We start from the raw sequence: 12,840 nt of genomic DNA on the forward strand, positions 1-12,840 counted from the left end.
AAATTTATTAAAAATAAATACAGTCCTTTCTTCGTACTTTTGCAAGCTTTCTGTACTTTTAATGAAATTTTAATGAAACGGCTTTTCATCTTTATTGTGTTTGATAGAAAGAAAAAATTGTAAGGAAGCTTTTTAGTTAAAAAACAATTGACAAAATTGTTTGATTTTTGTTTTTGAGAAATGATTTTTTTTGTGTACGATCAAAAAATAAGCAAGTTGTTAAAATGAGGTAGCGAAAAATTTTCTAAAAAAAACCTCTTTTCAAGAGTGTAAGTGAAGAAAACTTTAATGTATTTTCAATAGTCATTCCTTTCTGGAATGAGAAGCTGGGGATAATATGCTTTTCTAAAAAGTCCATATTTTTTTCACTACTTCTTATCTGGGTCTGTTTTCAAGGCATTAGGAAAATAAAAGCACAGTTATTGAGATATCCCTTTAATTAATTTTTGAGTAGCTTCTCACCTGGTCATTTTAATACGTCCTGATTATAGTCAATGGGTTTTAACGTTACCTTATTTGACCACTTTTTACTGAAATTTGACTTTGAATTTTATTTCGACCGTTTTCATTTAAAAATTTGTACAACGCAGACCAAAGTATTATTGTGTAATAGTAGCGATTCATCATAAAACAATGCAATGGTAAAATTGAATATAATTCTTGTCAAGTGATATTGTAAGGACTTTTTAGGGAGCTTTTTGCAAATAAATTAAAAATACGTTCAGTAATGTAGTCTTCACAGCTAGGTTTTTAGCCAAATCCTCGTTCTTGCACACATGGAAAATTTTCGACTAAAAAACTTTTTCTCTATCTTAAAATTTTTTCTAATCTAAGTTTCATCTAAAAACATTACATCACTAGGCACTGGAATGTACTCAAAATTTCAGAGCATTTAGCTCCTTATTCTATAGGTTTCAGTGCTAAACATTTGAAAATAAGCGTATCTCATTTTCCCCTAGTTTTCGGGAAAATCTTCGGTCCAGCAGAAACAATGCCCAGCAAACGAAGCCCACGGTTTTGGTTAAATAACAAAAACAAATGCTTCTCCCGATTATTTTACTTTTAATTTTATCACTCCCATCTCTATCTTCATCCTACAGCTTTCGTTTCTTTTTTCTGCATCATCAAAATTGGCACAATTTTGGTGGAATATAGGAAGTTTTGTTTTCTACTTTTTTAACTTTTCCTCTTTTCATTTTGAGGCTGCAATGTACAGCCCACAGAATGTCAGAGATGGATAATATTTCCAGTAATCATGAATATTTGGAATATAATTGCAATCCTAAATAGGTAAAAATAAGAGAAACAAGGCCCAAGGTCTAAATCGGTGTTCGCTGCACGTTTTTTTGCATGTTTTATAGCCATGCAAATATGCTGCAAGGTTTTACTTGTCATAATATTTTGTGGCAAAGCAACATGTTAAGATCCCTCTAGTAGTGAAGACCAGACAAAAACGACAATAAATTTGTAAGAAACCCTCATTATGTTTGGTTTCAAACTTTCAAAGCGCCGGTACGTTCGGTTTGTTTGGCGTTGTCGGTTTTGAACGTAAGAAAGATTCTGTATCGCCGTTTTTGGACGTTTGAGAGATTCGGTGTGTTCGGCTTCAGAAGAGTTTGTTTATTAGGTTTTCAAACGTATGAGATCGTCGGTATATTAGGTTTCAGATGTAAGAAATAGTCGGTTCTTTTTTAACCATAGAAAATTTTGATTTTTCTGTTACAATGTAGTCAAACCTTCTGATAGATTTCTTTTTGCAGGCATTGCAAACGAACTTCTCAGAGAAAAATTATCGAAAATGTGCAAAGTTAATAAAAATCTTTTATTTAGCTCATTCACAAATCAAATTGAAGTAATAAAGATTTCTTGGTAATTTTTGAAATAAAAAATATAGCATACTTGGTGAATATTGATGCAAATTCTATTTACTAATTCACAATGACTTACTTTTGACATACTTTCTTGTAGTTTACAAGCCAAATTTTTTGACGGTTGGTTACGTTTGAAACCAAACCTGCCGACCGTTTTTTGTTCGGTCTGCTGGACTAATCTGCTTTTAGAACCCAGAAGATGAAAGTTCATGACATTTGTCTGGACGATTTCGAATTTCCCTGACGTTTGAAAAACGACGATGTCCAATCTTTTTTATGTTAAATACCGAACAAAAACGATGAAGCCGAATAAAAAACCGTAAGAAATTATGTCGTTTGTCGTTTTGGCTATAAAAAATGACGATACCAACGGTTTCTTATGTTTAAAAACCAAAATTTCTCGATTAGGCTAACGCAAGGCTAACCATGTTTTTGTATGTTTCTTATCAAGGCTATCAACTTTATTCCTTCGAATTTATTCCCAGCCTTAATTGTTTTTTGTCGAAGCATAACCAACACATTTGACCGGAAGTAGTTTGATTGGAAATGATGACCAGGTGCCTAAATTAATGCCCTGCGAAGAAATCATCTGTTAAAATGGAAAATGGGAAAATTGTTCTGCTTTTCGTTTGTATTACTTTACTTTTCACAGTTATTTTGAGCTCTATTACTCACAAACCGAGTGTGTTCGAAGCAAAATTGTTTAATGAAACATCAAAATTGGTAATGGGATCTTGTTACAGACTGAACGACTGAAGCAAAATTTTTCATACCCCTGCCCCACCGACAGCTGACAACTAATACCTTATTCCGTTTACAACAATGATTTTTTATCAAGTTATTGACTCAAAATAATCTCATTTTGATCTTCCGTTTCTTAGGAAGGAAATATAGGGTGGTCATCTAACGTATTTAGAGAGTTAAAAATATATAGTTGGCGTGAGATGCCCGCCTTAGTCGAAACCAATAGTTTAAGCATGGTCTTGTATGAATAAAAGTATAGCTTTCAAGAGGCTGCAAACTGTTTATCAAAGAAGATATTATTGGGTTTTTCCCATCATAGCCTTCAAACGAAATTATAGCACACCCAGATCTTTCTAGCAAAACTTTATATTGCACAATTTTGGATGAAAATATTGCAAGACGATGCAATGTTTTGCAAGATTCTGCCATAGTAACGTGCTACATATAATTTTGTAACGGGGGAGGGGGGGGGGGGGGCAAAACAGAATAGATGCCTTGCAAGATATACTTTTTCTCGACAATGAGTTCTAGAACGTGAGAGGGGTATGCATTGTCCCCTCAACAGTGTAACAAGATCCTTTACAGTTAACTGAGCTGGAGTTTTCATTTTGGGAAATATGTGTCATTTGTCATCTCAAAAATCTGTCGACACAAAATTGCACATCAATAAAAGGTAACAATTTGATTTCAGCGTTCATAATTTACGAATAAGTTGCGTGTGACTCTGATTAGGTCATTGAGAAAATCCTGGTGTTATTCGGACTCATGAAACCTTGCTTGAAACACCAGCTTTGAGCTCTGCAGGTTTTAAAATTTTGACCTCTATATAACCAAATACAGCATTTTATAACCTGATGCTCCAGAGATCAGCAAAATTAAATTTGGAAAATTCACACGAAATGAGGGTCTTTTCCAATATAGACCCCATGAAGTTATAGCCCCGCATTATGGTATATTTACCATAATGGGGGTATAGGTTATCTGACCACTAGAGGGGGGGGGCTATAATGGGGAAGACCCCAAAATGAGATCAATATTTTCTCACGCTCCAAATTTAACAGAGATCTTGCCCTCGCCGAATGGCGTAGAATGAACCAATGTGAGAATGGCACCGATATGTTTGATTCATTCATCGATATTTTTCAGAAAATTGTTAAATAACGCGCACCAATTCAGACTGTTAAAAAAAGGGGAGAAAATTTTAAGAGTTCTAAGCACTGGTTAACAAAAGAATTGAAGCATTTGATCGCCCAAAAACTTTTTTGTTCAATAAATGGAAAAAAATTCCTGACAGCGAGACGTAAAAAGAATTTAAGCGCTTACGAAACTTAGTTAATAGGAGACTAAGGGAGGCGCACAACAATTTTTGCATCAATCTCTTCTAAAACTACCAACAAGTCAGGAACAATGGAAAATAATTAAACAGAAGGCCAGTCCGAGTGAAAAAAGTGTCAAGGTTGATGAAATCAGATTAGACAGTGGTGAAATTTCGAGGGAACCAAAAAATATTGTCAATTGTCTAAATAGATCATTTGCTAAACTAGCTGTTTTAAAAGGTTCGGATATTGCTTGTAAATACCCTGATAAACTTAATTTACCTGTATTCACATTCAGAACTGTAACTAGAAAAGAAGTTTATTCAGTCATTGACTCGCTGGACGATAACAAAGCAGCAGGACCTGGTGAAATCTCAATCCGGCTCAGAAAGTCTTGCAAATTAGCTATAGGCATAGCTATAGGCATTAAGGAGAAAATGTTCCCAACTAAATAAAACTAGCCTATGTAACACCAATGTACAAAAATTGATAAATTAGATAGCACAAATTATCGACCAATTTCTGTAACTCCGAGTTTTGCAAAAATCTTTCTTTGAGCGCCTGCTTCTGACTCCGATGATGGAGTTCATTGATAAGCATAAAATTATAACTAAGGAACAATTTGGATTTCAGAAAAAAAAGTCTGCAACAAATGCAGTTTTAGATGCAGTTGAAACAGTTTCGGCTAATTTAGATCAAAGCAAAAAACTGTTGCAATTTTTCTAGACCTTGCAAAAGCGTTTACTTACATTTTGCATAACATTTTCTTTAAAAAATTGAAATGTATGGTTTTTCCCAGGAAGCGAAAGAATTACTGTTTTTATTTTTCGCCAACCGCAGACAAACGGTAAAACGTAATGGCATGTTCTCGGATTGTGAAATTGTGTATCGCGGTGTGACACAAGGAACCGTTTCAGGACCACTCATTTTTCTTTTATATGTGAACGATTTCTCATCTAATATAAACACAACGGAAAAGGTAATTCAATTCGCAGTTGACACAAGTATGTCTGTTGTGGACAGAAAAGTAGCTTACATGAAAAAGTCACGGAAAAATTACAAAAAAGAAGAATATGTGGAGATGAACAAACTGACTTTTAATAAAAACAAAATCGAATTCATCTTTTTCTCGCGCAAAAATTCTGATTTCGGATTTTTTTATATAATCGAAGTTCTCACAATACAAAAAATTTGCAGACATCTTGGTATTCAAAATAACAGGAATCTTAGTTTCGATGAGCAGCTGAATAAAACCTTGAAGAAGTTGGCTTATATTATAAGATCAATTAACCTTATAAGACATCAAGTTTCCCTGATCGCGCGCATTCTTCTTCTAAAATCACTTGGGCTTTCACAATTATCATTTTTGGCAATCTCCTTTCAAAATTATTTGCAAGAAAACTAAAACGCCTTAACCGACAGATTAACTGGGGTATAAAGTTGTGCTTTCTACGCAAAAAGTATGACAGAGCGGTAGATCTGTTAATCCAGACAAAGACCTTTCCAGCTGAGCTTATAATAGCAAAAATTTTGCTAAAAAATTTCCTTATGATATCACTAGGCCAGAAAATTCTGAAAATTTTCACGGGTATCTGACTCTTCATCAAAATACTCGAACAAAACAATTCAAAATTAGACAAAATGACAAAACCAGCTTTGGAATGAATTCGATTGTTCGTCAATGCGTATAAAAATGGAATAAGTTACCACAGTGGCTTCGAAAAAGTGTCAAGGTTGATGAAATCAGATTAAACAGTGGTGAAATTTCGAGGGAATCAAAAAATATTGTCAATTGTCTAAATAGATCATTTGCTAAACTAGCTGTTTTAAAAGGTTCGGATATTGCTTGTAAATACCCTGATAAACTTAATTTACCTGTATTCACATTCAGAACTGTAACTAGAAAAGAAGTTTATTCAGTCATTGACTCGCTGGACGATAACAAAGCAGCAGGACCTGGTGAAATCTCAATCCGGCTCAGAAAGTCTTGCAAATTAGCTATAGGTATAGCTATAGGCATTAAGGAGAAAATGTTCCCAACTAAATAAAACTAGCCTATGTAACACCAATGTACAAAAATTGATAAATTAGATAGCACAAATTATCGACCAATTTCTGTAACTCCGAGTTTTGCAAAAATCTTTCTTTGAGCGCCTGCTTCTGACTCCGATGATGGAGTTCATTGATAAGCATAAAATTATAACTAAGGAACAATTTGGATTTCAGAAAAAAAAGTCTGCAACAAATGCAGTTTTAGATGCAGTTGAAACAGTTTCGGCTAATTTAGATCAAAGCAAAAAACTGTTGCAATTTTTCTAGACCTTGCAAAAGCGTTTACTTACATTTTGCATAACATTTTCTTTAAAAAATTGAAATGTATGGTTTTTCCCAGGAAGCGAAAGAATTACTGTTTTTATTTTTCGCCAACCGCAGACAAACGGTAAAACTTAATGGCATGTTCTCGGATTGTGAAATTGTGTATCGCGGTGTGACACAAGGAACCGTTTCAGGACCACTCATTTTTCTTTTATATGTGAACGATTTCTCATCTAATATAAACACAACGGAAAAGGTAATTCAATTCGCAGTTGACACAAGTATGTCTGTTGTGGACAGAAAAGTAGCTTACATGAAAAAGTCACGGAAAAATTACAAAAAAAAGAAGAATATGTGGAGATGAACAAACTGACTTTTAATAAAAACAAAATCGAATTCATCTTTTTCTCGCGCAAAAATTCTGATCTCGGATTTTTTTATATAAACGAAGTTCTCACAATACAAAAAATTTGCAGACATCTTGGTATTCAAAATAACAGGAATCTTAGTTTCGATGAGCTGCTGAATAAAACCTTGAAGAAGTTGGCTTATATTATAAGATCAATTAACCTTATAAGACATCAAGTTCCCCTGATCGCGCGCATTCTTCTTCTAAAATCACTTGGGCTTTCACAATTATCATTTTTGGCAATCTCCTTTCAAAATTATTTGCAAGAAAACTAAAACGCCTTAACCGACAGATTAACTGGGGTATAAAGTTGTGCTTTCTACGCAAAAAGTATGACAAAGCGGTAGATCTGTTAATCCAGACAAAGACCTTTCCAGCTGCGCTTATAATAGCAAAAATTTTGCTAAAAAATTTCCTTATGATATCACTAGGCCAGAAAAATCTGAAAATTTTCACGGGTATCTGACTCTTCATCAAAATACTCGAACAAAACAATTCAAAATTAGACAAAATGACAAAACCAGCTTTGGAATGAATTCGATTGTTCGTCAATGCGTATAAAAATGGAATAAGTTACCACAGTGGCTTCGATTGGCAAAAAATGAAAACGTTTTTAAGAAAACGTTGAGTGACTTCTTGCTCTCACAACATGAAAAAATTCCTTTGACTAGTAACGTAGGAGCTTTTAAAAGTTATTTTTATTTTTAGGAGGAAAACAATCAACAGAAAATTTTATAATGTGATTCTTTAAGAAATTTGTTGATGTTTACTATATTATTTTGTTTGAATGATTTGAAGTTTTTTTTGTTTCAAGTATATTTAACGGAAGTTCAGTGCCAGAAGTTTTCATGTAAACAGTCAGAGAGTAAATTTTATGATTTTTTCGTCATTTTAAACCGTGCAATTGTCGTGTTTTTAAGTAATGGTTAAGTGACTCCGCTTGAAGTCACTGAGAACTTCTGTCGTTTATCGAGAACCGCGAAGTGGTTCGAGATATTAAGTCAGAATTTTGAAGAGACTTCTGCAGAGTCACTTAACCATGCTTAAAACACGAAACGCGCACGTTTTAAAATGACCAAAGTAAACGGAATTCAAATTTTGGCTAAGTTGCAACTTCTGGCATTTTGACTTCTGGCACTGCAGAATTTCGGCATTTCAAAATGTGCCCGTGAGTGTTTTAAGCAAGTTAGGACTCTGTAGAAATCACTTCAAGATTCTGGCCTAACATCTACATGAAGTTCTCGAAGTTCTACATGATTTTCGATGAACGCCATGAGACTCCAAGCAGAGTCATGCAACCTATACATAAAACACACATGTACAAAGTACAAAGTTTTAAAATGCTGAAAACAAGTAGCGCCAAATGTCAGAAGATCCCAAATACGTAGTCAAAAGTTGACTTTCACAATATTTCCGAATTTAAAAATTTGCCAAATTGCGTGATTTAAGCAACGTTATGTGACCCTTCATAGCAGTCATTTCGAATTTTTGGCTAGTGTCTGGAGCCACTACGCGGTTCTGGGTGACAGTCAGATTTGCTCAAAACAGATTCACGTATGCGTTCTGCATTGAAAGAACTGGAATCTTTTCCGTCTGTGTCCTCCCTCCCCCTGCCCCCAGTACCTTATGAGCCCCGAGCTAGTGAGTACGTGTCATTACATAATAACCCTGGTTTTGAATTCTTGCAAGATTTCACATTCAAAAAGCATTTACGAAAAAAGTCATTTAGTTTCAGTTTTGCTGATCAAGATTTCTGATATCAGTCATGATATTTGGTTTTCAGTTAGTTTTAGCTACCAAAAATACACAAATAAATTTTCCAGAATTCAAAAATTTGCAAGATTCTTGCAAGATTTTGAATCCGGGCTAATTTTTTTTCATTGAATTAGGTTTTGTAATTTGTTTAATTAACAATAATTTGCTTCAAAGATATTTTCTAAAGCATTTGTACCCCGATTTATTTTTTTGCCCTGATTGATATTTTCCAAGATTCTTGCAAGTTTTGAATCCGCTCATCACAAGGGAAACCATTATTTACGAAAGGCATCTGCGTTTGGATGGTGCAAACAGTAGGAACCCACTAAGCGGGGGGGGGGGGGGGGACAAATGGAAAAAAAATCAAAAATGTCTTATGTTTCGACCTCATCAGTGCTGACTGGGACCTCAATTTATAATGTGTGTCACTATGAAAAATGGCACACACGCATGATGGGTAAAAGTTTTAATGCCACTGAGACAGGGGTTGAAGCAGAGTCCGTCACAACAAAGAATCTGAAAAACAAAAAAGAAAACTAAACGTTACCATCAAAATTTTTTGGAGAAAAAGAGGCCTGGCTTTCACGTCGAGGGGTTTGTTCAAAATTTGCTATGAACTGGCCGTTTGGAATAAGCAGCAGGGGTGGGTTCAAAATAACACCATTGAGTAAAGACAGCAAAAAGAATTTAAAATTTGATCACAGCTGAGTCCGATCATAAACTCATAAACTCATACCGAAAAAGCCAAAGTCTCATCAATACTGTATAATTGACTATAGGTCTCTTCACGTTGTGTCCCGAGCTTAGTGGATGCATGTTATTTGCGACACCGAAGTTGACGTGTCATATTTCCTCATAATGTTATATTGTAATGGTGCGTGTTCTGTAACTACGAGAGAAGTGGGGGTATAACATGGGGGTACAAACACGTACTGGGGGCACAGTCAAATTGGACCTCGGAATTGAGCGGATGAAAATTTGTTCAGATGTGAAAATAAACAAGCCGAGATCTGCTTGTCACACAAAATGAAAAATTACAAGAAAACATACTCAAAGGGTATTTCAGCCTGTCATTGAGGTACATAAATCAAAAAATGACTCCATAAGAATCCGTTAAAAATGCACCAAACATTATTCACCAAATATTTCCTGTCTTCATAAGGGGGGTTAAAAACAAGATTATGTGAAGCTAAAGGTATTTTGCATATTTAACTGAATAGAAAATATGTACTTTGAACAATGTGCAAAATGACAACATAAACTACTAGCTCTTCGGAGCTAAATATCACCATTTTTTGCATAATTGAACGCAATGATGTCAACATTTTCAAAAAAGCATCGCAAGGCAAGCTAGGGACTGGAGATCTTCTGTGAATCTTTTTTTCTTGATTTACACTTGATTTGTAACTTGTGAAAAGAAACAAAATACAAATCAAGTGCTCTAAACTTAAAAAAACATTTTGTGAAATAAAAAATTATTTTATAAATTTGTAAAGTTACTTTTATTAATTTTAAAACTTACAACATGATTTAAATAATGTTCTAACAATTTCTAAAATGTGCATTGATAGACATTTTTATAACAAATTTGTACTTTTCGAATAATTAAAAATCTATCATGGCTTGACTAGGGTAGCAGCTTTCATGTATCTCTGCAATAAGAAGCCGTAATACATTACGTAATCACGCAAATGGTTTAGTCAAAATTAAGAAATTATTTGATCAGAACACAATTCACGGGAAATTGTTGTTGGTTTTTTGCTCATCAGTTGGCAGACATAAATAATTGTTCTACTGTGAGGGCTTTTAAAATGGATAAACTTTAAAATGGACACCGAAACTTTGTTTTAATTGGCCAACAAAAATATGTAATGTATGCAAAATCTCTATATGCGCTGAAAATTTAAAAATAGTTGACGGGCCACTCAACCGCGATAAGTGGCCCGTTGTTTCCGGATTCTATCCCACAACGATTGAGAGGCATGGCTACAGAAAGCGGTCCACAAATCTCTGCATAATACTTTCTTCCTTGTTTCTCTTTTAATTTGGTCATTATGAATGATTGAGGAATACATTATGGATAAAATAGTCGAAATGTCAATGTTTAGCAAGGACTAACCTTGAGAATGCATGCAATTGTCGTTCAGTTGAAACAATTGTGATTGTCACCATTTGAAATGGCGACGTCTCAACAAAAAGATCTACCAAATTATAGAATTTTCAACGATTGTTATTGTTTGAGAAATTTAAAACACTTTAACTTTATGCGCTCAATCTTTATGCGCAAATTCAAAACACAATCTTTATGCGCTCATCTTTATGCGCAAATTAAGCTACGTCCACCTAAAGTGGACGTAGCTTAATTTTTGATTACATATTTTACCGCATCAGGTCATGTCTCTTGGGCCATAGCTATGCCACAGCAGCTTCTGGGACATCATATGAATTAATCACAACCGAAAGTGAGATCCCCAAAAAAATAGAATTTTTCTTTTTTGGCCTATCGCGCTTTCTCAGCTAATTTACAGTAACAGTGATGTCCTATTTTAGAACATGGAGACGTGTGTGAGCAATCAGCCAATTAAAAACAATAATACCATTTTCTCAAAGTTTATTGGCCAGCATTAAAATTTCAATATTTTGGTTCGTCTGGCAATTTCACTAGCGTCATTTGAAACGTCGTTCTGTTGATCGGCCCCGAACATTATGATTGAAGTCATTTTCATTGGGCACGTTGATAGAAAATCCATAGAGCAAGGGGATTCGAAAAAGGAGCTTAGTCGTAACTGCAACGGGTTTTGCCTTCAAAATTAACATATTTTTTACTGACATTATTCTCTTCAGTTTTTCCAGATATTTTTTCTACCATTTTCTACCATTTTTCTTCCATTTTATTCTCGTTGGCCTTGAATAAACATTAGCTTGAATAAACTTTTTTAGATTGAATATACACCAACGAGAGTTTAAAAATATGACACAAATAACGTGAGCTTATATTTTGTTTTTGGGAAATTGTTTGATCATGGTTTAAAATCTGCATTTCGAAGGATGACCTCAACTAGCTACGTCTTATCAGTGCGATAATGATCTGATAATTCCCGTCTAATCTTTAAAACCTGTTTAGACATATATCATTTTGGATCCCTGCATGGCTTCACTCCTGATTACGAAGAAGTAGATGTTATCAGTAAAGCTATCGGGAGTTTGGAAGTGGTGACAGCCATTGTGTCTGGCATCACTCTGGTGTTCCTCGTACTGGAGATAGTGGGCTGTTCTGAGTGGTCTGCCGGATGGTCCAAAGCCTTCAACATTGTCCTCACTGCTATTGCTGGTAAGTGCGGCAACCGTAGCTGCAAAAAGCTTTAAAGCTTTATCAATTAAATTTCTCCTATCAGCTCTAAAAAGATCTAAACATAATAAAAAACTTTTTCCGTCTTTTGCCGACATTCAGATCTGTGATCAGCTTTTCGTAAGAGATCTATGGCGGAGTTGATGTTAATACCCCAGTGGTTCTGGAATTTTTATCAAGTAAGATCTGATGAGATGCCGATCAAAAACCTTTATATTATCTGGTCTTACACGATAAAATTTTTGCCCTACGTGATCTTTTATCGTGTAAGATATGATAAGATACTTATCAGATTGTATAAGATAATAATTTCATTCTGCTGAATTGTTATCTTATAAGATCTGATAAGTATCTTATTAGATCTTACAGGATAAAAGTTCACGTAGGTCAACTAATCAATTATGAAACAAAAAGGTTGTTGATTTTATTTTGGCGTCAGTTTTTTTCTGAGTCTCGGCTAATTACTATGGCTCAACTTAGCAGTCCAGGAGAGTTTAAGTCTCTGAAAAAAAACTTTCAGCCTAGTTTGATAATCACCGCTTCATATAAATTCCTGATACTCGAATAAACTTTTTCACAATATCTTATAAGTCTCAAAGACAATATAAAATAATTTTGTATTTGTTTCTCTGACACTTAGATTTTGCATGCTATAGATTTTTACTTCTTCTTGAAAGCAACTATGAATTGTCTTCTAGTTGAAGAAAATGCCTCACCTAAAGAATTTTCATCGTATAAGGTCTGATAAAATCTTATCAAGAAGATGATTCACAGCTTTCCGAATGTTTATCTTACAAGATTTTTCAAGATTAAAATAGAATCTTGCACAATAAAAATTTTTATCCAGCAGAGTTTTTATCGTGCAAGATCTTATAGGGCAGAATTTTTATTTTGTAAGATCTGACAAAAATGAACTAATATTGTGTAAGATCTTATGAGACCTGATTAAAAAAATCTATCTTCGAAGACCTGATAAATTGCCTTGCAAAATCTTTGTCAGGCGACGCCTAATCTTATAAGTTTTTGTAGGAAAACTGTAAGATCAAACAAAATTAATAAATTCTCAAAAGTCTGGTGTAA

At 34.3% G+C, this 12,840-nt stretch overlaps 1 long non-coding RNA gene across 1 annotated transcript; it reads left to right on the forward strand.

Moving 5' to 3' along the window:
* The first annotated feature begins 2,539 nt into the window (after positions 1-2,539).
* On the forward strand, positions 2,540-11,664 carry LOC142350927 (uncharacterized). The gene is made up of 3 exons (XR_012760931.1): positions 2,540-2,594; positions 3,201-3,288; positions 11,536-11,664. It is a non-coding gene; the product is annotated as an uncharacterized LOC142350927 (long non-coding RNA).
* The last annotated feature ends 1,176 nt before the right edge of the window (positions 11,665-12,840 follow it).

Source organism: Convolutriloba macropyga, chromosome 1, assembly GCF_964194025.1.
Source record: "Convolutriloba macropyga chromosome 1, txConMacr16.3, whole genome shotgun sequence".
NCBI classification, from domain to species: domain Eukaryota; kingdom Metazoa; phylum Xenacoelomorpha; order Acoela; family Convolutidae; genus Convolutriloba; species Convolutriloba macropyga.